The sequence below is a fragment of the Streptopelia decaocto genome (genome assembly GCF_964273445.1).
Source record: "Streptopelia decaocto genome assembly, chromosome: 4".
Lineage (NCBI taxonomy): Eukaryota > Metazoa > Chordata > Aves > Columbiformes > Columbidae > Streptopelia > Streptopelia decaocto.
This window is the reverse complement of record NC_138658.1, coordinates 47,690,576-47,714,296: the sequence shown is the minus strand read 5'-3', so window position 1 is coordinate 47,714,296 and position 23,721 is coordinate 47,690,576.

Below are 23,721 nucleotides of genomic sequence, written 5' to 3'. Positions count from 1 at the left end.
ACACAGGAGATTCCATTTAAATTTGAGAAGAAACTTCTTCTCAGTGAGGGTGACTGAACACTGGAACAGGCTGCCCAGGGGGGTTGTGGATACTCCTCTGGGGACATTCAAAACCCACCTGGACACATCCCTGTGTAACCTCATCTAGGTGTTCCTGCTTTGGAGAGGGAATTGGACTAGATGATCTTTCGAGGTCCCTTCCAATCTCTAACATTCTGTGATTCTGTGATTCAGTGTGATTCTGTGAATGCTTGTTCGACTTTTACTTCAGCTGGATTTAGGTAGCCTCTGGGTTTTGTGCTGTAATAATTACCTAAATGCATTTTCAAAACTGTTTGGATACCAAGTATACTAACCTTTTTTTTTTTTCTCTCTTTTTTTTTCTCTAAGTCTGATTAATATGCACCTAAACATCTGATGGAGTGTAGTGATGTTAAATTAAAATAGAACTCAGAGAGCGTAAGATGCATACTTTCAAAATTCACATGCAAGTTCATCTTATTAATAGTCTTCTCTAAATGTTTCCTTTATTCCTCCACGTCTTGTATGGAATTCTACTTTGAAAAATGATGTTTTGTTAGTGTTAGTGGAATGCTAATTAACTCATCATTAAAGAGGGAAAAATCCAAAGCTATGAAACAACACTATCAGAGATAACTAGGTGGTCATTTATCTGCAGAAGTCTTGGTAAGTCTATTCAAATTTTTCTGAGAGTTAATTTACCCCTCTAGTTTTAATGCATGAAGAATCACTAAAGTTCAGTGGGCTACCAGTGTCCTGTTAGGAGAAACCTTTACAGAACATTCCCACCTTGAATTTCTGTGGAGGATCCTGAAATTGTGCTGTCTTGTGGAAGGTAAATCACAGGTGCAGGTTTCCACTTTTTGTGGAAGATCTCTAGCTGACCAATGAAGAGCTGAGCTTCCTATGCTAGCTTACAAATGCATCCTTATTTAAAGAAACTCTTCTTTACAATTTGTCTCCAAACGCTTTAGAAACTTCCGCAAACCTTAATAAGTTCATTACATATGGTGATTTAAAGTCATCCTATATGCTTCTTCATGTAAATAAATGCAATTACACTTAACTATTTTATCTGTCTTCTACGAGCATATTTTTCATATTCAATCACATTTTGAAGTCTTCTTGTCCTCTCTTATCCACAAAGTCTTTAAGAAAATAAAAGGTTTGTGGTTAAATGCTGTAAAGGTGGAATTCTAGCTAAGTGCTGCAAAGTTGTCTGAAGGCTTCTTATCATCAGTAGGTGACCTCGATTTCCAGTGATTCTGCAGAACATTTTCTTCCACCAAGGAAGAATTGCTCATTTTCTTTTCTTGGTATTTTTCAACAACCCTGAGTAGAAGATAGAGAGTTAAGAGGAAAGGTAATAAATATGGTGCTAAAGACCACTATGTAGAATTAATAAATGAACGAAGCAACGTTTTGAGATTTGCCTGTGAATAGACCTGGGTCTGTCCACCTATACAAGCAAGTAAGAAGCAGTCAGCAATTGACTGAAGGGATGTTACATCAGCTGTAGAGACCACAGACAGTCTATTTACTGGCAAGGTCCTGGGTATTTTAAAACTTAATATGATGAAGTCATTCATTTCAGGCTTTGAAGTGTGTGGATAACATAGAGCACATTTTATGATCATATTATCTGTTTTGAATACAGATCAGAAGACTATGTATAGTATATAAACTGTGTATTTTATGTTCTGATGGAAACATATATTTAATATGAAGAACAACACAGTACAATAGATTTGATGAAAAATGCAAGTTGATTTGCTAATGGCTCCTCTTTAAAGAAGACTGAAAATAGTCTAAATGGCATGCATATTTTTTTGCTGTTTCTTGGTATTACTTTATTATTGAGGAAAACAGAATATATGGTATTCAATCTTTGAAGAATATAAAAAACACAAGCATCAACATGTCAAATGCAGGAATGCGAAATTCCAGAAAACAACCAATTCTGGCCCATATTCAGTAAAGAGTTAAACATTGCTGAAGAAGACAGAACTACAAAATTATAGTTGTTATGTTTTTAGTTTCTCCATACTGCATTTAAAATGTACATCCAGCTGCTTCATTTTTTTACTGCTTTCTCACATTCTCTACTTACATTCTGAGCTCTTCTTTATTTAACATAATTTTGTTCTTTTAATAAGATTTTTTCATATTTTCATGTGCTTTCTGGATTTTTCTTCAAGCTTTTTATATCAAACTACAGGTTCTGGAAGACTTGATTTACTTAAGCACTTTCCAAATCTTTTACTTTGCGTTTCAGTTCTTTCTTCATGGCTTTACTCTTTGTGCCTGATCAGACCATCATAAGTATTTTTAGACAGGTGGTATCTAGGCACCCTATTACTATTAAAGGTATTAGAAAGTACTCTAAAATAATGCTATAAAAAGAAATATTCATCAGGAGGAGTCATGCTGCAGAGATACAAGAAGTGCTGACAAAGGGCTGGTTGTTCTAGCTCCCATGAAGTACAAACCTGCAGGACAAACAGTCTCACAGTTAAATGAAGCATGAAGAAGTGATTTGGCATAACTCCATTTTTTAACATGATGTCACTTTTGTACAAACAGTGCTAACAGGCGTTTTACATCAGTAGCACTGCACAGGCACACATAGCTAACAGACTGAGAGGATATTGGGAAGGGATACAGAGAATCTTATAATCCTGCAGACCAGTTATGAAGTTGGTCAGTGAAGATGAGACACAATCCCATTTTCTCACCTGTGCCATGTCTGGTCTAGAAGAAATCTTTTGCCCCATTCTGCTCATGTAAGTAACACAATAACACCCATTCCAGCCTAAGAATACACACCTATGTATACACAGTGCTGTTGCAACTCCAGAAGAGTAACAGATGATGCTGCGCTACATGGAGAAGCTCCCATTCTCATATCATCATTATTATCACCAGCTTTTCATGCAAAATGGTAAAAAGCATTTATCATTTGTCATGAAAGAAACCAACTGCCTCACACAAAATCAATCCTGATCCTTCCTCTTCTTTTGCTACCAGGATTCCAGCTGCAAAACTTCTTTGTAATCTTTCCATTTTATCAGACCTCAGGAAGGATGGGATTTCTTTCATTTTGTTGCTACTTTTAATTACTTCACAAGAATAGTACTACCCATCCCCCTGCTGCTTTACTCTCTGAGATGAACTAAAAGCTCTTAGAAGCTGTCGTGGTGATGCTGCACAGATTTCTGTTGTAAACCTGAGGTAACTACTGTTTCTCATCTCCACTTTTCCATGTTGTAAAAGAGGTGAGATGGAAAAAGGTATCATGAGCTGGAGGTGATATCAGTGAGTAACTGTTACCTGACAAAATAGCACTCAGCAGCCTGCCAGTGCTGGATGGAGGCCAAGAAAGAGATAATCTGGCAGCTCTTCTTGGCTAGGAAAGCCCTGCTGCTGCTTCCTATACATTTTTTAACCAGAGATGCAGCCAAAGAGTTACTATCCAAGTGTAAAATCAGACCCACAAACCCTCAGTCACAGGGTCAGCATTAGTTCTGAAGCACCTCAGAACACCATTGAGTCAATACAGTAAAAATCACAGGGAAGATAACATCCAACAGGAGTAGGTTCCCAACACCATGTCAAATTATGTTTTGACCACAGACATACGCAAAAAAAAAAAGGATTAAAATAATTTAAAGCAAATGTCACTGCCAGTTCCTTCAAGCTTTCAGAAGTCTCTGAGATTTCATGACCACATACATTATTATATTATCAGATTGAAACAGAGAAAAAAAAATTCCCTCCTTTTCTGCTCTTATTTGATTTTCCAGCTTTGAATGAAGTTGTCATTGAACTGATTTAGTCAGAAACGGAACCAAATACTGTATTCTTCCTGTACCTGCAGAAGAAGAAACATCTGTCAAAAAATGGATTAGTACTCCACTAAAACAATTTCTAACGTTAAGCTAATAACTTCTACTTCATTGTCATTAGCAGTTAGAGCAAATACTTCCTCATTGTTCTTTTTTAATTTAAAGGACAATTAAATTAATCTAAGTTCATACTATTTGGGATGTTACCTGTCTCCCATTTTTATTTTTAATATATGTTGGTTTTTACCTGCTTATATATTCATTAAAACTTCCTTGCTCTCATTCTATTTGCATTTTTGCTGAAACACTGTTGGAGTTAATCCTGAAAATCATAAACTAAGTTTGCCCTTTTCTATATAAGAGGGCCACGGACCACTGCCAGGTCTTGTGTGCAAGTGGTCTTGATTGGCTGAATTAATGGTATATCAAACTTTTATCTGTCCTTCTATAGGCCCCATCTGCTGCTCACATGCCCCTAAGGGGAGACTTACTGTCTGTGGAATCTGGGGTGGGTATTTTCAGTCCAGAGTACGTGACATGAATATGACAGCGGTGTTGCAGCACCAGAGTTATTTTTACCTCTCCTGTAGCATTTTCTGGAGTATAGTGGGAGGCTATGTGGGAGACTTGAGTCTGTTAGGAGAGTCCAGAAGACTCTCTAGTCTAAAAGGAAACAAACTTGTTTCTGCCTTGCTATAATTTCTTTTGGAAATTGTTGTCTTGGAGTCAGGAAGTAAGTTAATAACTAAAAAGGGTGAACAGCTGGTGGTCCCATGCTTTGGCATGCTCTCTGGTCTTGCTTTATTTAGCAGTATTTATTGTAGCTGTCTTGAAACAAGGGCATGCTCTGAAATAATGCTTTTTAATAACAGTGTGATTCATGGCAGGAAAGATTCTCAGTGACTTTCTGATTTCTGGCCTCCTTGCATAGGTAGGTTTGGACAGGCACTGACCAGTGTTTTCCTAGTATTGACATAATCTGCTGGAGCTGACAGCCTTGGGCTAGAGGATGCTGTGAGTCTGTGGTGGTGCTCACTGTCAGCCCTTTGAATTCTCCTGTCTTGGATACACATCTGCCCCTTTCAGCAGGCAGAAAATCAGCATTCTTCCTGGTTTTGGTAGATACTTTCCAGATTTGGGATAGGCTATTAACATTAATGTCTACTGTTGCACTGATTTAGAAAGCATTGCTTCTCACCATGTCTTGCATAGTGCATGTAATATTTCAGGTGTCTAGTACACAACTTGAGAACTGGCTGGCTGGGAGTCAGATTCAAGTGCTCAAAGTGCGCACAAAGATCATAAAATGCTTTCCTTGTTCAGATGTGGGATTTGGCTACTCCATTCCTGTCAAATGTCTCACAGACATTCTGATCTACTAAGGCTTGTTTTCTAAAGTCCATTTAATTAACCTTGTCACCCATTGTGATGTCACGGTCTAAAACAATGCACATATGGTTGCTGCTGTTTTTAAGTTGATACAAAAATTGGTCTGTCTATCACCTGGCAATTCTGTATTTGCCTATAACATAAAGGCAAATGTGGCAAATCATCCATATACACACTTGTTTTTGTAGGCAAGGTTACAAATGTGCCTAAGACATGCCTGAACTGTCAACCCTACAGGTCACTCTCATCCAACAGAAGTGATACAAACTGCCCTTTTCCACTTATATCATGACCTACCACTTGTAAAAACAAACATAGTCTAGTTTTTGCTTCTTGATGCTTTCTAGTTTGTACAAAAGTATATACATTTTTGAGGTCATGATTCATAACACTGTTATAAAAGGCTGTAGTTGCAATGAAACAGATTATTTTTCTCATCCACTGGAAGAGTCTGATCAGCATATACTAGTTTCCCTTTGTACTCTTTCTCTTACACTCCGTTTTGTTTCCTCTTTTCTTGGCAACTGCATCTTCAAATTATGGCCATGTTAGTTAGCATGGTCTTCATCTAACTGGCAGTAATTAAATATATTTTAAAAGTAGGTTCCCTCCTTTAAGCTTTTGTTTTCTGCTTGGTACTTTTTTTTGTTGCCAGCAACTGCTTTGCTCAATTACATCCACCTTTCTCCCTAACGACTAAGGTTTAGACAGAAGCTACACAAGGCTGTTGGTGGACATGACTGAAATACCAAGATGTTGAAGCTTGTTTGCAAAATGAGGCAGGTTGGTGGAAACAATAGGGAGAAGAATCAGTCACGGTCCTGAAGTCATACCCTTAAAATCATAGGGAATATCTTGGGGCACAGGAGCATAAAAAAAGAAAAAAAAAAAAAAAAGAGAGCTCTTCATAATACCTCAGATGGTTTTCCAGGTGGTTCAAGAAGTGTGTCTCTTGTACAACCTTATAAAAACACGTTTGCTCTAGATATCTTACCTCATGGTTTTAAGGCAGAGAGAAACACTGAATTTCAAATGTACTCAGTAAGTTCGTGACAGTTTCTTTCATTAGAAAGGAAATGAAGTTTGAGATTGTCAGAAGGAGCCAGTTCCCTGCCTGATCCAGGTGTTTTTTGGTAGAGTTTCTGAGGTTGAAGGTTTTTAAAGGGTAGGAAACGGCTGCAGACTTGAAGCAATCTTAATGCTTATTCTTTCAAAATATGTTTTAGGTGTTTGGTCAGTAAATTCTTCACACCGTTTGACTCGTTCATGCACAGACCTTAGTGGAAATTACAGTTTCGTATTTTGAATGTTCATTTTCATCCACCTGTATAATTCTAATATCACTGGAGTATTTCCATCTTTGTAATCTTAAAAGTTGGATTTTTAAGCAAGGCAGATATCACTGTATATGGCAATTCTTTTGTCATGGCAATTCTTTTGTCATGGCTATATATGTCTGCTTGACCTTGTAAGAGACATATAAATAACCATCTTGTATAGTTATTGGGCCATCTGCTACACATTTGCATTTAAGAATAAAAGACTGCAGTTTGGTGGTATGTATCATCCCACAAGGAAAGAATTTGGGTATGTGCATTCATGTGTGAATGCACGTACATATTTATTGTCTTGATTAAAAAATGTACCGACTAATGTCACAGGAACTTTAGCTTCCAAACCTGATGTGCTGAGTTGTTAAATACTGGTAATGTGTCTTCAGATTCACTACTACAAAATAATTCATAAAGCTGAGTCAAGAACTGATGTTCTAAGTTTAATTTAGAGCAGGTTAAAACTGAATCGTTACACTTCCATTTCCTCTCCGATGTACCTAATGAACCAGTTTTTCAAGCAAAAAAAAATTAACACATTTCATTAATGCTTCTGAATATATCCTTTTCACGAGCCCTATAACCTCTCAGAAATTGCTGGAATATGGTTATAAAGCAATTTCAAAAAAGTTCAAAATACTGAATTAATTGCTGTCTATTATCCTGACAGCTGTGAGATGAGCTGTATTTTAACATTTTGCTGATCATGTTTCTCCTGGAATACACCATGATTAATGATCATGATGATAAAGTAAATATTTATTAAAGGTAACGGTTAAGCAATTAACAGAAACAACAGCCAACAGCTATACTGAAAAGTATGAAAAAAACTGAGTCCTTTTGACTGAGCATTCTTGTGGATTAACTGTAAAGGAGAACAAGACATTTGACAATAATTAATTTTAGATTCTTGCCTTAATATTCATGATAAAAAAACCTATTGTCCTGGCTGTGACAGTCCCCTACCAAGACAATGCTCTGGAATAGTCGTTACAGCATTATCTCATCTCATCAAAAGTTTTCATCATTTGGAAGAGCAACTGCAAACCAACAGTCTCACCATTCAGTGCATTTTAATGTGTTGCTGTGTGTTATCACCTGTCCCTGTGAAATTTCTGTGTGAATCCACTATTCATAGATATACTTACATTACATTACAATAGTGTCTAGTTTCCCTCTCTGAGACCAGAGTGTTATAAATTCTCCAAATTAAATGAAAAACAGCTTCTGCTCTTGGAAGGTTACCATCTAAACAGAATAGATGGGCAAAGATCAGAAGAAAGGAAATATTGTTAGACACATATAAAAGGTGAGAGGCTGAGGTGCAGACTCAGGAGATGCGTGAATAATATATTCTGTGGGAGGACTGAAGAAAAAAAAAAAAAACAACAACACCAAAATCACAGTTCTTTTTATTAAAAAAAAAAAAATAAAAAATTGTTTTATATTGAGAAGTGTGTTTCATTCAACATGAAAAAAAACCCAAACAAAACCAACTTTTTTAAGGAAAACCATGGAAAGAAAGCACTACATTTAAAGGCTGTCACTCCATTTCTAAGAAAGATGTCTTGCTCCCTTCTACCCTTAATTTTAGTTATAGACCTCTCCCAGAAACAGTTTTCTCTTTATCTTAGCTCTACCTTACTAGTCAAGTTCCTAATCACAGTACTCTTTTATATGTTGAAAGAGTATGAAATTAAGTAATTTTTTTTTCTATTGGCTTCAGTTCTACTTTGTATAAATACCTAAAATATAGAAGTCTGCCATTTTTAGTCATCATTAGAGTTATTATTTCTCTTTTTCAATGCATATGTAAGTATTCCACATAAGATGGAATGTCTTCATTGGAAAGCAGTTGAAAGCAGTCTACACCAAGCTGTTACGCAGAACTTTAAGGGATAAAAACAAAGTGTTCAAAGTCTTCCAGGATGAGGAGATAATTGAGGGAGGTTCCGTTAATTTCCAGGAAATTACATTTTATATAAATGCTGGAGTTTGAATTCTAAGGGGTTAGAGAAAGCAGACTTGATTTTCTCTTATTTTCATCAAAAAGTTTTCAGAGTCCAAATGTTTTGGTGAGAAATAAGGTGATTTTCTCAAGTCACATGTGAAGTTTCTAGTAAGGACAGAATAAGAAGCATGTGTTTCTGTACTCTAGTCCATATCACTCATTCATTGATTATTGAATTCAAGGTACAGAAAATATGGCATATAACTTTAAAAAAATTACCATTTCATGACGCTTCTCTTAATTCAGATTCCTCACAGACATCAGCTTTTTCAATGTCTAACATGGAGTCACGTTTGACTCCAGAATCAAAATGCAGCATGACTAAGAAAAGAGTAAGAATATTTTTTAACTTCAAAGACTTGAACGTCATGAAATTTTGTTTCCTGGGAAACTGCAGATTTTACTTTGGTAGAGGCTACACCACAAAGAAGGTGTAAAAGCCATCTTGTAAATTGTCTCTACAGATATAAAAGCCATATACAAGATACTCTGGTTTAGGAATACCCTCCTTCCTGCCACCGAACAGAAGTGAAGATAATTTCTTTCATCTCATATATATGAACTCACAAAGGCAATAGTTCTCTAGTGTCAAAATGTAAGCAAATCAGAATTTAAGTATTATTGCTATCCATGAAAGATAAAACTAAAATCTGAAACTATTTCCAGAAGTCACAGTGAGGCCCATTCTCCTCTATGGAAATAATGAAAATCTAGAACATCTCCATAATTTTGACTGGAATCACATTCTTGCCTTTCACAGTTGTTTGTTTTGTTTTGTTTTGTTTTTTTTTTTTTTTTTACATGCTGTAAAGGGTCATCACCAGTAAGAACCCATGTCATTCTGCTAAAGTTTAGTGTTATAATGATTCATGTCAGCTGAAAAGTTGATATCTAGACTATGGTGTCTCCAGTAATATTCACAACAGGCCTCCTTTGTAGCACATCACTAAATGCCACTAAAACCAAATGCCTGAATATAAAGAAATATGTTGTTTATATTCTCTGACATTTTTCTTACCAAAAAGAAAGTCCCAATACTAGATCTTCTGTGCTGAGAATACATTTTTTCAAATAAAAACTCTCACCACTACTTCTATAAATTGCTGTGAATTCATGTTTGTTTCTGCCCTAGTTGATTCCCAAAATCAGTTCATTTAGCATGACGTTACAGCAGTAATTAACAAAATGATGACTCAGTGCTTTCATTTGTAGTGTAGCGTGGTGAGATTATACAATATGCTTTTCTCTTATTACTATTTTTCCTTAACCTCTGTTGTCTTCTTCTGTTTACTAATACCTCAGATTTGGTGAATCAAACTCTCAGATACTGGAAATACTCCCTATCTTAAAGGAGCAGCAATGAAGATTTACACAATTTCTGGAATCAGCTATAAAATCCCAATCAGATAAACTTTCTTGGAATATCAAAATATTCTTGGATTCCTCTAGATGTAAATAAAGTATCCTGTATATTACACAGAAAAACTGAAACTATTGCACATATCGTATTTCTGAAGAGTCAGCCACTCGTAATATGAACCTCACATTCCCCTAGTGACGGATCCAACACCATCAGCATGTTACACCCTCTTCCTTCTGTTAACTGCTTTCCACAGTTGCATGTAAGCTTTATTTCAAGTATGTATTGATGTTAACTATTAGTTTGAGTAACTCAGAACAGAGAATGACTGTGCATAACAGGATTTAACCTTGTGCACAAGCCATAACTAATGAGTAAAGGTCTTCAGAAACTCCTGTCCTTACAGTTAAAGTCTGCCCTCTAAGCTGCTGACATTTTAGTGATAGATACTAAGCACACTTATCATTCAAGCCAAGAACCTCCATCATAAGTAGCACTGGGAATAAACATTCATCATGTAGGCTTTATTGTCTGCAAGGGTTGTTTTTATGTGCTTAGTTTAGAGCTCTCTTTAAAACATTTTGGCTTGCATTGCAAAGTAAGTGAGAAAAAGCATTACATTTACTATTAGATGGCAAGAGCTATATTTTGAATCTGGCATCTAGACCATACCTTTCATAGGCTTCACTGATAAAGATGTTAATATTCTTCCAAAAGCTATGGATGCCTGAGATAGAAATAACAGAAGTCACTACATAGCAAAGAACAGTTAGATTTTGGGGTGTTGGGTTGGTTATGCCTGGAATACAAGTTGTTCCATGAATACCTTAAGGAAAGATATAAGTCTTTGACCTGTGCCCTTCACACGGTAATCCACTCATGAAATAAAAACCAATTTCTTATAAAGAGTTAAAATTTTATTTTGTTCTGCATCTTAAATTATTTTTTGGTGCCAAGGATGAAATTGCACCTTTACCCCTAAGTAGCCTGATTAAATGATCCAGATTTAAACCACTATTCCAAAAATTGCTGATTGGGACCACAAGCCCCAGTCTCCTCTTAGCTGGTGCTTGTCTGTTCTAGGAGAACACTCCTTTTTATGAAATTCCTGAAAAAACATCCCATATAAAACACTGTCTTCAATAGATGAAACCACATTTGGAATGGAAATAACGACTTAAGCTATTACTGCTGTCCATACTCCATTTGGCGCTTCCAGTAGGTTCCATCAAATTGGATGGCTATTGGAACGTCCCCTTTTTTTCTGCAAAGAGTTTTCAACCAGACAGTTGCATAACAAAACAAACAAAGAAAGAAAACATAGCCTCAAGGCCTTAAAAATTCCAAATCCTAGTACAAGGGGAGCAGCTTTAACCTGATGCTCCATTAAGGTCATTATGGAAGAGCACATAGATAACTAAGATACACTGCATATTCTAAAAAAATAAAGTCGTTATGTGAGAGATTATTAATTCTGAATTTATTTGGTGATCTCCTCATTACTTTCTTGATTAGCTCAGCGCACCTCTGAAGCTTGGCACCAAAGAACAAAGACAATGTTTTAAAAAAATTGTGCAAGGTCCTGGCTGATTTCTTGGCTGAATCAGCAGCACAGGTGGGACGTAATTTCAGGCAATACAACGGCCTGGTATAACACAGAAGCCACAACATAATTTTATGTGAATAAAAAATTCCAATGAGGCACTCCTGTTCTCTGATACGATTTTAAATGCTTTTAAAAATGTTCTGCCGTTCATATTAACTTTATTGACATTTGCTGTAGCTATAAATGAAACAGATGAAGAGTTGGAGGAGTTCTTCTGAAATTACTGTCAGCTGTGAAGAATATGGTAAAGCTTGTGAAACTTCTCTTTAGCGATTTCAAGACCTGCTTCTGAGACAATGAAGTGCATCTTATACTATACAAAGTAGGGAATAATTTCCATGGAAAACGCTTTGAGCAGAGATATTTATCATGATGGCTACAATTTGCTTCAATAATTTTTTGATTGCATGGAGGTAAAATATATGAAAGTAAATGAGAAGAGCAGATAGAAATTGTTATTAATCTGTGTTGCAGATTTCGTTTAAAACAAAAGCCAGATCTTCACCCAAGTGAAACGTCCATTCTGCTGCAGCTAGGAAGAAGGTAGCCCATTTATAATCATACTATTCCAGAGCTTGCTAAGGACCATTTAAGTGATAAAACTGGCTTCAGCTGCTCAGTTACTCTATTTTATTCTCAACTGCAAATTCCTTCAGTTTTTCTCAAAGCAATCAGTGAAGTACTACCATGCAATGTTCTTGCCCCATGTATGTGTTAAGACAATGCAGCCCACTCACTGGCCAGGGAGAGAGTGCACATGCCTTGCTAGTCCTGCTGTCACACTTCTTCATTCCTCCTCAGATTATCGGTGTCTGACTGTGGAGAGTGACTCTGGACCACCTGAATTTTTAAAAGTGATTTTACGGGCAGGCTAGGTCACAGACCAACACTCTTAGCAAAGAAGCATTGCATACACAGCAGTGTATATAGCTCATAACTTCCAATCATGACGAAAAGGAATTCTCTAATCATAGCAATAAGATCCACCAATAACGTAGATGAAAGATGTCAAAATGTATGAGGCTTCTAATATATTATTTTTCTTACATTAATACTACAGGGCTGTAGACATTTTTATTCAGGCCCTTTCAAAATTTTTAGCTGTGCTATAATAGTTATCCTTTCTATATCCCCCTTCACAGAGGAAGCTTTCTAAGAAATTGAATCCTCATGGTTTTATGGGGAAGTTTCCACCTTTCATCTAAAAAATCAGAAACAAGACAGCATGTTTATAAGCCAAGGGGAAGATACATGTGCTAATTTTATCCTCCCAATTTTCTACTTTAATGCTGAAATCGATTCAGAGAATAAAGGACCTAAAGTATGCCTTAATAAAAGTATCCTTTAAAAAACAAACAAACAAAATTTGAGGTTCACTCTCTGGAAATTTCAACAGTAAACTTTTGATCCGTTATCTGTTTGGCAATGCCATTATCCAACTGGCATCATGACCACATAGAAAAGATCTTCAAAAGTTCCTGAGCAGAACAATAACTAGCAGAATGAATTTATACCTATGTATGTGTGTGTGTGGTTTTTATTCAGATGAATATTTGCAAGATGGCAAATATAGATATATTTTAAGGGTTTGTTTGTGGTTGTTTTGGGTTTTTGCAATGCAGGTAGGATTTACTCTACTATTACTTTTGTGAATTTGTATGAGAGCTCCATCATTTAAAGCAAAATTTTATATGAATGTGATCAGTGTCATCCTTTTTCATAAAGCATAGTTTATGTTTTTTGTGGAGGGAATTTGAGAGATTTTTTTGTTTGATGGTGTATATTCACATATAGAGAGACTGAAAAGTAGACCAAAAGTCTGTATGCTCTTTAGTTAATAGCAGAAAGGGAATGATATAGTTAATTGCTACCTATCTTCTCTCTGCAACAAACATAATTAATATGAAAATACAATATTATTAGAGAAGAGACTGAGTTGATCAAACAATATGAAAAATAGAATTTATGAATGTTTATTACAAAGCTGGTTTTTTCCTGGTATCATTCATCATATAGCTTGGTGAAAATCAGGATAAAATGTTTGCAGAAGTATGAACCAACATTTGATACAGAGGCAACTATAGCATTGTACTGAAGGTAAATTTGTAATGAAGGAATTAATTTTTTTCTGAGGATCTTTCAACAGTTTTCAGCAATAACTGTTCACACAATCATTCTCTGCTATCTGTAGGTCTGGGACCAATGATCAGATGAAAAGATCCTTGCTTTAAATTAATATTACTAAGCAACAGGTCTGGAATAAAAAAAACATTATTTATGAAAACAACTATATGTATACACAGGTTACAGCACATGGAGTAAGAAGATTGGAAGACAGCAAACCGTTGAGATAGAGGAAATTAACTCCTAGAGGTTCCAGCAATTCTCTGCCTGCCCTTGCCAAAGGTTGGTTATGACAAAATTAATGAAATGACATAAAAAAACAAGTCTACACCCTGTATAAACAGAAAGGCAATATTTACGTGACATCCAGACTTCTCATAAAGGTAACAACAAAGATGCTAAGAGTTTATGCTAAAAAGATAATACAGAATACATAATTTAATCATTTCAGAAACCCAGACGGACGGGTCTCTCCTTCAGATACAAGATTTCATACATATAAGTACAATTATAGAATGAAACAACACAAACACACTGTTCCTGGGAATATACATACGAAACCTGGGTATGGGTCCTGTACCTGAGGCAACGTAACATCATTCCTGATTACCCCTTTCCTATCTCCACAAAAGTACTTTGATATTTTATCATGAAGAAACATAAGTGGGATATTAAATCTCTGTAGCTGTCGCACTGTATCTGACTGGATTTAATGCATTTTCTCTGCCTCATTATCTTTCCAATGTCGTATGGTTTAGCGTATCAAATTCTTTCACATAGATGTAGAAACCTGCATTTACAGTACTGAAGATCCACGTCCCCCAATTCTTTCCATATGTACATTTTTTGACGGTGCTTTACACTGTATCTCTGATTTTCATAGCTGGTATTGAGTTTATCTTCCATAAGGTGTAAACGCCTATACACTGAAAAATTAATGTCATCCATTTTAGCTCATTATATCATCTGCTAATGGCCTGGTATCATCATACATTCATTGACACTGCTGATTTCATACAGCATCAGCTGTATGTAAGAGATTTTCCTATTGTATAGTTTGTTTCACAGTTATTTATATTATTTTCCTGTATGAAAAAACATGTAAAAACAACACATAAAGGAGAGAGGTATGACTTCCTGAAAGATTTATAGCCATACATGACTGAGATCTATGTTCAACGGAACAGTGCCCTTATCATAAGGTACTTCTGCATTGCCCTTGAGTAAATCACCTGCTGTGTGTTGGTAGACTGGCATGCTTACAATGTTGTTATTAATTTAATTACTGAAAAAGCCAAGCACATTTTTGGATCAAGCCTTGGGGTGTTTCTTAGTTTTAAGTGCAAAATAGACCTTTTGTGTGATCTGTGATCATTATTCCTACACCTCGCCCTCAGTGTGGCCTCTCCCCTTCGTGACCGAGCGATCTTGTGGCAGATGTGAAGAGCTTTCAGAGCAGTAATTGTTTGTGTGCCCTTATGGATATTATACCGAATTACACATCAGTCTCTAATTTAAACTTAGCCCACTGATGTTTTTCCCTCTTGTAATGTCTATAAACATTTGGCCTGTACCCGGCTGAGCTATTGTAGCTAAAATTGTTGCTGCTGAGCTAGCACTGATATTTGCTTCCGCATAAATATGCTCTCTCTTGAAGCTTCTCATTGAAGCTATGTATTTGTTTGTGGTTTTCATATCTCCTTTAAAATATTTTGACTTTTAAAAGATTTTTGTGGATGTTCATTTACTTTACCAATTTTTCCACACTTTCAAAACACTGTTTCCTTTTCCATTCCCTTTCAGACATGCAAACTGGCTGTTGATTGTTGCTTTTGTGGTAGAGCAGAAACTATTTTAAACTATGCATGTATATTTTTGTTCCTATTTATTATAAACAGAACTTGAGGACTGTTTCAACTGTTTTAGAAATATTTACTGTTCCCAGTAAATAAAACTCAGCAATAATTCTTTGATGTCAGAGATTTTATTAAAAATATCCTATCTCAATTAATTTTATACATACCATTAACACAGATGTCAATTTTTTCCTTTAACATTAAAACTCAGATGTTCTGATATCTTCCATTTAGTTACAAAAATGCATGTCATATGCAGTTTTATCTTTCATGCTGACACTGACTTTCATCTCTTCATCTGGCATATAACACTAAATGTCTTTACCTTTTTCTCCAATAACATTAGACCAGTAACAGAATCCATCTCTGTCTGCTTGGATTTTGCCAGTAAATGTCTATGCAAAAGGAGTAATTTCTACATCTTTAGAAGACATGTCCGCCGGTGGTTCATTCCTAGCGGTCAAATTTTAGTAGGCTTGGGTTACTTTGGCATTTTTAAAAGACTGCATCATGCTTTGGTATTTTTGTTTGAATACTGCAGTGATTTAGGTTCTGTGTCCATTAATTCATCTTGAGATTATGATCTCAATTTTCATTAAAAGAAAAAAGCTGCATATTGATATTTCCTATTCTCCTGCTTTTCATTTTCCATTTGAACTAAAATTATTAAGAAGTTTTGACAGAGAATAACAGTAGGTCAATGCCTTAAATGTTAAGGTAAGCTAGATGGTACGTCCTAGTGATAGTGCTGGGAGAAAGCTGGAAAAATCACTTTGGATAAGAAGTTTCCTAGTAAACGTCTGTCATTACCTGCAGCAGACTTGTTAATGAACTACACCACAGCTGGAATACAAAGTATAAGGCTAACGTATGGCATTTGCTAATTTTGGCTGCTTAAATCTAGAGAAGATCTATCTGATTAAAATGTGGTAAATTTTGCCATTCTGAAAATAGGTTTTGCAAAAGAACCCTGCAAAGGAAAAAGAGTTGATTATGCCTGTATTTCCCTCAGCTTTAACTTTTAATCAAAACTAACAGATTAAGTAGCCACAGAAGTCAACCTGTCTCAGTGTTTTATTTGTGCAAAGTAGAACAGACAAACTTATACTAAGGCAGAAGGTTTGGGTGAGATGTAAAATGCACTGGGACAGAACTTGCAAGAATTGCTGAGTTTCAGGCTGAAATTCTTAAGGACTGTATTGAAAAAAAAAAGATCTCCAGACTTCATGCTGGCCTGAGCATTGCCTCACCCCCCATCAGAGCTCCAAAACAAACAGGTGGAACCTGAGACTTCTACTGGACCTTTTGACAATAATTTCATTCAAAGAAATGTAATCTTAAGGAAGATCCCTTTCCTTTTTTTATTATTATTATTTTTATTTTATTTTTTTTTACTACGTTATCTGTCTATGGAATGTGCTATTACCTTTAGCTTTGTAGTGACAAATATGAGAATTTGTTTGCATTTTTATTGAAAGAACAGAAATAATGAATATTTATTACAGATGGGGTCTATAGGGCATAAATTACTATTAGGTTAAACTGTAAATAAATGCATTTTGGTTATTTTTTAAATTACTGCTTTTTTTAAATAATCAACTTAAAATAATTACGTGCATTACTTTCATTCTCTGAATCTTGATACTTATGCTATGCACTTGTTTTATTGTATAAAGCATTTCTAGATACTCCTGGTTTTAATGTTATTAGAGTAGTTGCTTGGGGATCACTCCTGACATTAAGCATAACTTTATTAAAATTTAATTAGAATCAAATTCTAAACATCTCAGGAACAAAAGTCCTTCACAAGTCTGTTTATGGGCAAATTTTTGCATACTTCATACTTTCCCTGAGCACTGGCAGGAAAATTTTATCTTCTGATATGCAATAACTTAAGTTGCATATTTCTTTATTTTTTAATAAGAGAGTATAGAGGTCCTGCAGAGTGCAGATTACTCTGTTATACTCAGTGTTAATATATTTACAGTGGAACTTAGACTATACATACAGTAATTGAAGGGTTTTTAGGAGAAATATTTAAATAATATTTAGTTTTAACAAAGAAATTTTGAAGGTGCACACACTATTTTGATTTTATATACCCATCTTGTGTATGGCATATGACTGTACTTTATACATTAATTCTTCAGTAGGGAAAATGGAAAATTTTCAACAATATAGGCAAATAGGACAAAACACCCAGATGATGTAGACAACAAGGTAATTGCTGCTGCATTTTATACTACAGAGAATCAGTTATTACAAAGTAAAACAGTTGAATTAAAATCAGGACTATCTTTTTTATACTGTTTGTTGATGTCTGCTAAAAAAAGCCCAGAAAATTTGAGTAGAAGGTAATGAAAACGTATGAGTGTGTGTGTGTTGCAAAAAGCAAACACATCATCAGCCCTAGTATTCAATACTTTTATAGTCCAATTAGAACTCAAATAAGAACATTCATTACAATTACATCAAATGAGAAGTCTTGACCTTTGATATTTAACAATATTAATCTGGTAAACACTTTCAGGAAGCTTGAAAAACACATCTTTATTTAGAAAGTAGAATAAAAATTATCTTCCTGCATTTTGTCTAAGTCAAATGGATGTTAACAGTTCAAACAAAAATGCCTTTAAGGATGAATTGTGAAGTAATGCATAGCAGTTGCTCAAGTCCTCACTGGTTTACACAAAGAAATACTCGTGAAATTAAGAAGTTGATCCTTTTGAACCTGTTAAATTACTGTTTACATTTTTAAAAATGTCAACTTGCAGTTCTTTCCCATGCAAAACCTAACTTTGAAAATGCAGACTAGCTTAAGTTGAAGGCATAGGCTGAATGAAAATCATTACCTTTCCATAAAATTAACAAGATTTTCCTGCTCTCCCACTAATAGCCTTATCCTTCAGGGATGACATTTAAGAGCTGTGAAACCCCTATGTATGTTTTTGTATTCAAAATCTTATTTCAACTTTCTTCAGTTCCATGAAGGCATAGAGACTTCACAGAAATGAAAACTGAATCAGCCAAATCTTTATTATCTGCCTTTTTTTTTTTCTTTTTTTTTTTTTTCTTTTTCTTTTATTTCCTTCCTAGGGGATAGAGTCTTGCTAGGAGACCTAGTGGATTTTTGTGAGATGTTTCACTCTTCCAGGAAAAAAGAGCTAAGGGGTAGCTGATACTAACACCTTTGTATCCGAAATTCCAACTAACTTAAAGCTTCTCCAAGATATTTAGCTTCTCGGATCACCTGCATTTGGCTGGTCTTTGAGATGTTGGCTAAAAGCTTCATTTCCTTTTAACAGGATAAGATAGGGAAAGGATAGAGGGTAGAGACTGGATGTCTTCATGAACTCAGTAATCATGAAATTAGAACTTTTTCAGGCGACAAACATAAAAAGGACTGGAGAAGCATAAGATCATATGGAAAGAGTGCAACAGAAAGGGTGACCAAAAAAAAAAAAGAGATCGAAAGAAAGCAAAACGGTTATCTGATGAAAAGGAGTGAAAGCTGATTATATCAAAATATCATGTAATCAGTTTTATGGAAGAGAAAATCTAATGACTAGGCATTCATCTAGAGATATTACTAAGTTTCAGACACGATAAAGGAGAAGAACAAGGAAGGGATGCAATTCAGGTTCTACCTTAAAAGATCTATAGGCACCTACTGAACCTAGCCAATGCAATATATTTCAAGATCCATAATTAATAACAACTGATAACCTAAGGAGGATACAGAGGACAGAAAGATGCAGGAGAAAGTATTTATGTGTAGCACAGAAGCTGAGAAGGAGCCTTAACTGGAGCATGGGAGAATTCACTGATCACCCTTTATGCTGGGGTAAATTAAACTACAGGAACAAAACGCATATGTCTAGTGCTTGAAGATATTAGAAAAGTGATGACTTAGTGATATTCAGACACATTTTTCCAAGTCTTGTCAAAGTTGATTAGAGAGCGACAAGCTCAAGAATTTGTATTGTAGGGAATATATGACTACTGGGACCACTGAAGGAACAAAGGGAAGTTTTTTGATGGATTGATTCTACCTGAGGTATTAGTCATTTAGGACTGAAGCTGGCATGAAAAAGCACCTTTTACTAAAGCGAATGATTTCCACTTTTGGTTGTAATGATCAAGACAAGGGAAGTAAGGACACTGAGGGGTTCAAGAAAGGAAATGGAATTGACCTGTTAAAGGTGATTACATGAAGCCACATGGCCATTGTGTAGATGAATTCCAAGAAGTCAGACAGAAAATAATAGACGACCCTGAGATTTGGCAAAATATAAATAAAATTTTAACAGCTAAACAGAATCACAGAATCACAGAATGGTTGGGGTTGGAAGTGACCTCTGGAGATCATCTAGTCCAATCCACGTGCTAAAACAGGTACACCTAGAGTAGGTTGCATAGGAATGTATCCAGGTGGTCCTGAATGTCTCCAGAGAAGGAGACTCCACAGCCTCTCTGGGCAGCCTGTTCCAGTGTTCTGTCACCCTCAAAGTAAAGAAGTTTCTCCTCATATTCAGATGAAACCTCCTATGCTTCAGTCTGTAAAAAACACTTAGGGACTAACCTGAATTTACTCCATAAGCTTCAGCTCATCAGTTGGAGAGTTCATAGAGTATTTTTCATTTCAGTGTGTATGTATATGTATTATATACATGTGTATATACATATACACAGATATATGAATTACCATTATGCAGCTATGAAAGACCTGAAATACATTAAAAACAGTTGTAGATGTACAAGTGACCATGTGCTAAAGAGCAGGATGTCTGTGATCCATTGAATGGCTAATGAGGATCTATTCAAGACAGATGTAATATCATGCGTGGAGGATGAACAGATCAGGCAATTGCCCAATGTAGCATGAAAAGATTTGAACATTTAGCATCTGACCTTGAAAACATGCTTAGTGTTTGTCTAACCTAAATACCTATTCAAATGCATGATAGATACATGACAGAAGACAGTGCCAATAGAAAAACCTACGGATATCAAGAATAGTCATCACTTGCAATCCCTGGTTGCCAGCTGCTGAAACCTCCTGTGTGCTGTTTAATCACTGCTACACAATGTTATGCTTGTTATTTGCCAGGCTGTGGGATAAAGGACACTGAGTGACAGCTTTGGTATTTGACCAAGCTTTCTGGCTGGACAAGGTTAAGTGAGTGTTGTCTCTGGACTGATGTTAGAAATAGTTTCTAAGCAGTCAACTGTGGTTACTGAAGAAGGAATCTCTGCAGTGCCATTAATGGCTAATGAGCCAAAATGTCCAGTATCCAGTGGAAGACAGATCCTGAAACAAGGCACCAGCAAAAATACCTGGTTTTACTAGTGATGGGGAAGTATTAATATAATTGTTTAATAATATTTTCATATAAACTCTCTATACAATTCCAGGGCATTCATGTGCAAGAGGGGTTTTAGTACAGAGATGGGGTAACAGCAGAACCAGAGTACTGGTGGTCTTCTGGGAGAGTAAACAGACACGCTGGTTTACTTAATCTAGAAAAATCAAAGTCTGAAAGTGAAAACTGAATGTCCCAAGGACTACAAACCAGCTATGGGGAAGACTCTTTAAAATAAGCAAATTCAAAACAAGAAAAAATACATGTAGGTGTTGAAAAACAAATAGACAAACCAACTCAAACCAACCAGCCAAACAAACAAACAAACAGAAAAAGAAACACCACCACAAACCCAAAACCAAAACCCCCAAAATCCCAATAACTCATTTGGAAATTAAGAGGAAAAAAATGTTCCTCCTTTCAGTGCAGTGACCTTCCAAAACAGCTTTAAATAAGAGTGGAGTGGAGACAAACCACTTAACAAGCTTTGAGGCAGACCTTAGTAAACACAAGAATAAGATTATGTATTATGGTGATAGCAAGACAATGGGCAAAGTTCCTTTTACTGGTGCCAAGACTATTTTACATTCTTTTTCTTATAACCTTATTATTTACAAATGAATAATTTACTTCTTTCATACCATACCCTACATATATACATATACATATACATATACATATACATATACATATACATATACATATACATATACATATACATATACATATACATATACATATACATATACATATACATATACATATACATATACATATACATATACATATACATATATATATAAAACAAATCCAACCCCTTGTGCCTTTATTTCTGTGATATCCCTGTTGTCTCTTTCCAGCTAGTACAAATCAAATTCTGCCGTTAAATAAAGCAAAAGAGGCAGCAAAGAATAATGAATCAAGCTCTAGGAAATTTTCAGCTTAGGATATGCTACTACATAGAAAACCTAGAGCTACTAACACACTCTTCTGTTCTTTACCATAACACCTGAGGATAACAGAAAGCAAGAGGCCTAGTGCAGATTTTATCTTAAGACTATGCAGCAAAATGTTGGAGGCTACATACAAAACTACTGTGATTTCTTTGATGTTGCCAGGTGAGTTTTCCCATGCTACGTTTATTGCAGTCTTTCACTGCACGTGGACACGACTAATGCACATTTATTAGCATATCTATGTAAAAAGTTCCCTATCATATTGCTTACCTACTGGAAATGCCTAGTGACAACACAATGATATTAAGATTAACAACCTCGTGATTAATACCAGAGAACACATTTGCAATCAAACCGTCTATATCAATGAGGCATGTGGAGAACATTCTGTACATGAGTTCAGCAGTCCATGGAGTGGTGCCATTACTGACATAAAACCACCCATTATTCACCTCATGAGCTCTGTTGCAGTGTTTCAGAAAGCTTAATCTTATATAAAACAGTATTTCTTATGTCTTAAAATAGATTCTTGAAATATGGTTTGAAATTTGCACGTTGGCAGCCAACTTTGACCACTCTGTGAAACAGAGTGCAATACAATGTGATCTCTGCTCCATGACTGCAGGCAGAGAACTACAGAAAAAGGTCAGTGGACATTTTGCCCATTATTCAGATGAAGACGCAGATGTAGAAATGAACAACTGCTGTGTTGCTTTGGAAAATGAAAATCACCATTAACACAGTACAATACAGTGGAGGTTTTTCTGCTTCTGCCATTTCTGACTTTATCTTTGGAGACAAGTATTTCTTACCGACTTTAGGCACAATTTGTGAAACAGGTTGCTTTGAAAAGCAACCTAATTGCCTTTTGAATAAACAGAGAATGTTCTGTTCATTGTTTTAAAATATGCACTGTTTCTTCTAAAGATTATTTTCATAGGCAAGATAACAAGAAGAAAGAATTTTAAGAGTAAAGAGTGCAGATGCTGTGCAATCTGTTCTAGCTGTGTTCATGATCTCAGTTGCTGCAACTGGTCTTTTTCTATATGTATGTGAGAAACAGCTATTAGGGTGCTCATTAATCTAAAAAAAAAAGCCTGTATATACATGAACAGGAAGCTACTACTAGATCAAAGTACAAGTATATAGCAGTGAAGAATATAGGTCATTTTTGCTGAGGTTTACAAAACCTGCAGCTTCCATGCCAGCTTTGTGCCTGCAGATCTCAAGGATCTATGAAGAAACTCTTCCCCTGAAATCCCTGTCACGAGTCACCCCACTCCCAGGAGTTTAGTTGTGTGTGTATGATGGACCCAGGGTCCAACCCTGATGTGGCTTAGCTGTGCTACCTTCACTCAGAGTGCAGAGAAAGAGCCATGAGGCAATCTGCAGAGACAGAAAAGGGTAAACATTACAGAAGTAGAATTGCTGAGACAGGATCATTAATAAATCAAGAGGAAAAATGACAGTAAGGAATGGTATAAAGCTCCAAAGAAAAACAGGGAAGCTAGTCAGTTTTGCTGGAGGTTGTTGGGTCGAGTTGTAAGTGTTGTCAGTTGATGGGACACAGCAGTTCAGCAACATCTAAGACCAGACCCATGTAGGTATCAAGACTAAACCTTCTTGACTGGAGGCCACCTTTCTGGCACCTGTATGCTGTGCTGTATCATCTTGGTGTGCTGTACCAAGGGAGGTGAGCATGACAATGCTTGCCCAAAGAGCTCCCTAAAACTCCTTTATACCTTAAAGTTGCATGTACCCCCCTTGCAGAGTCTCTTTGCACCTGGGTAAAGATGCCTGGACAAAGAGTCCCAATGGAGGGACTGTAACATTACAACAAATCCCTTGTGCTTCATCAT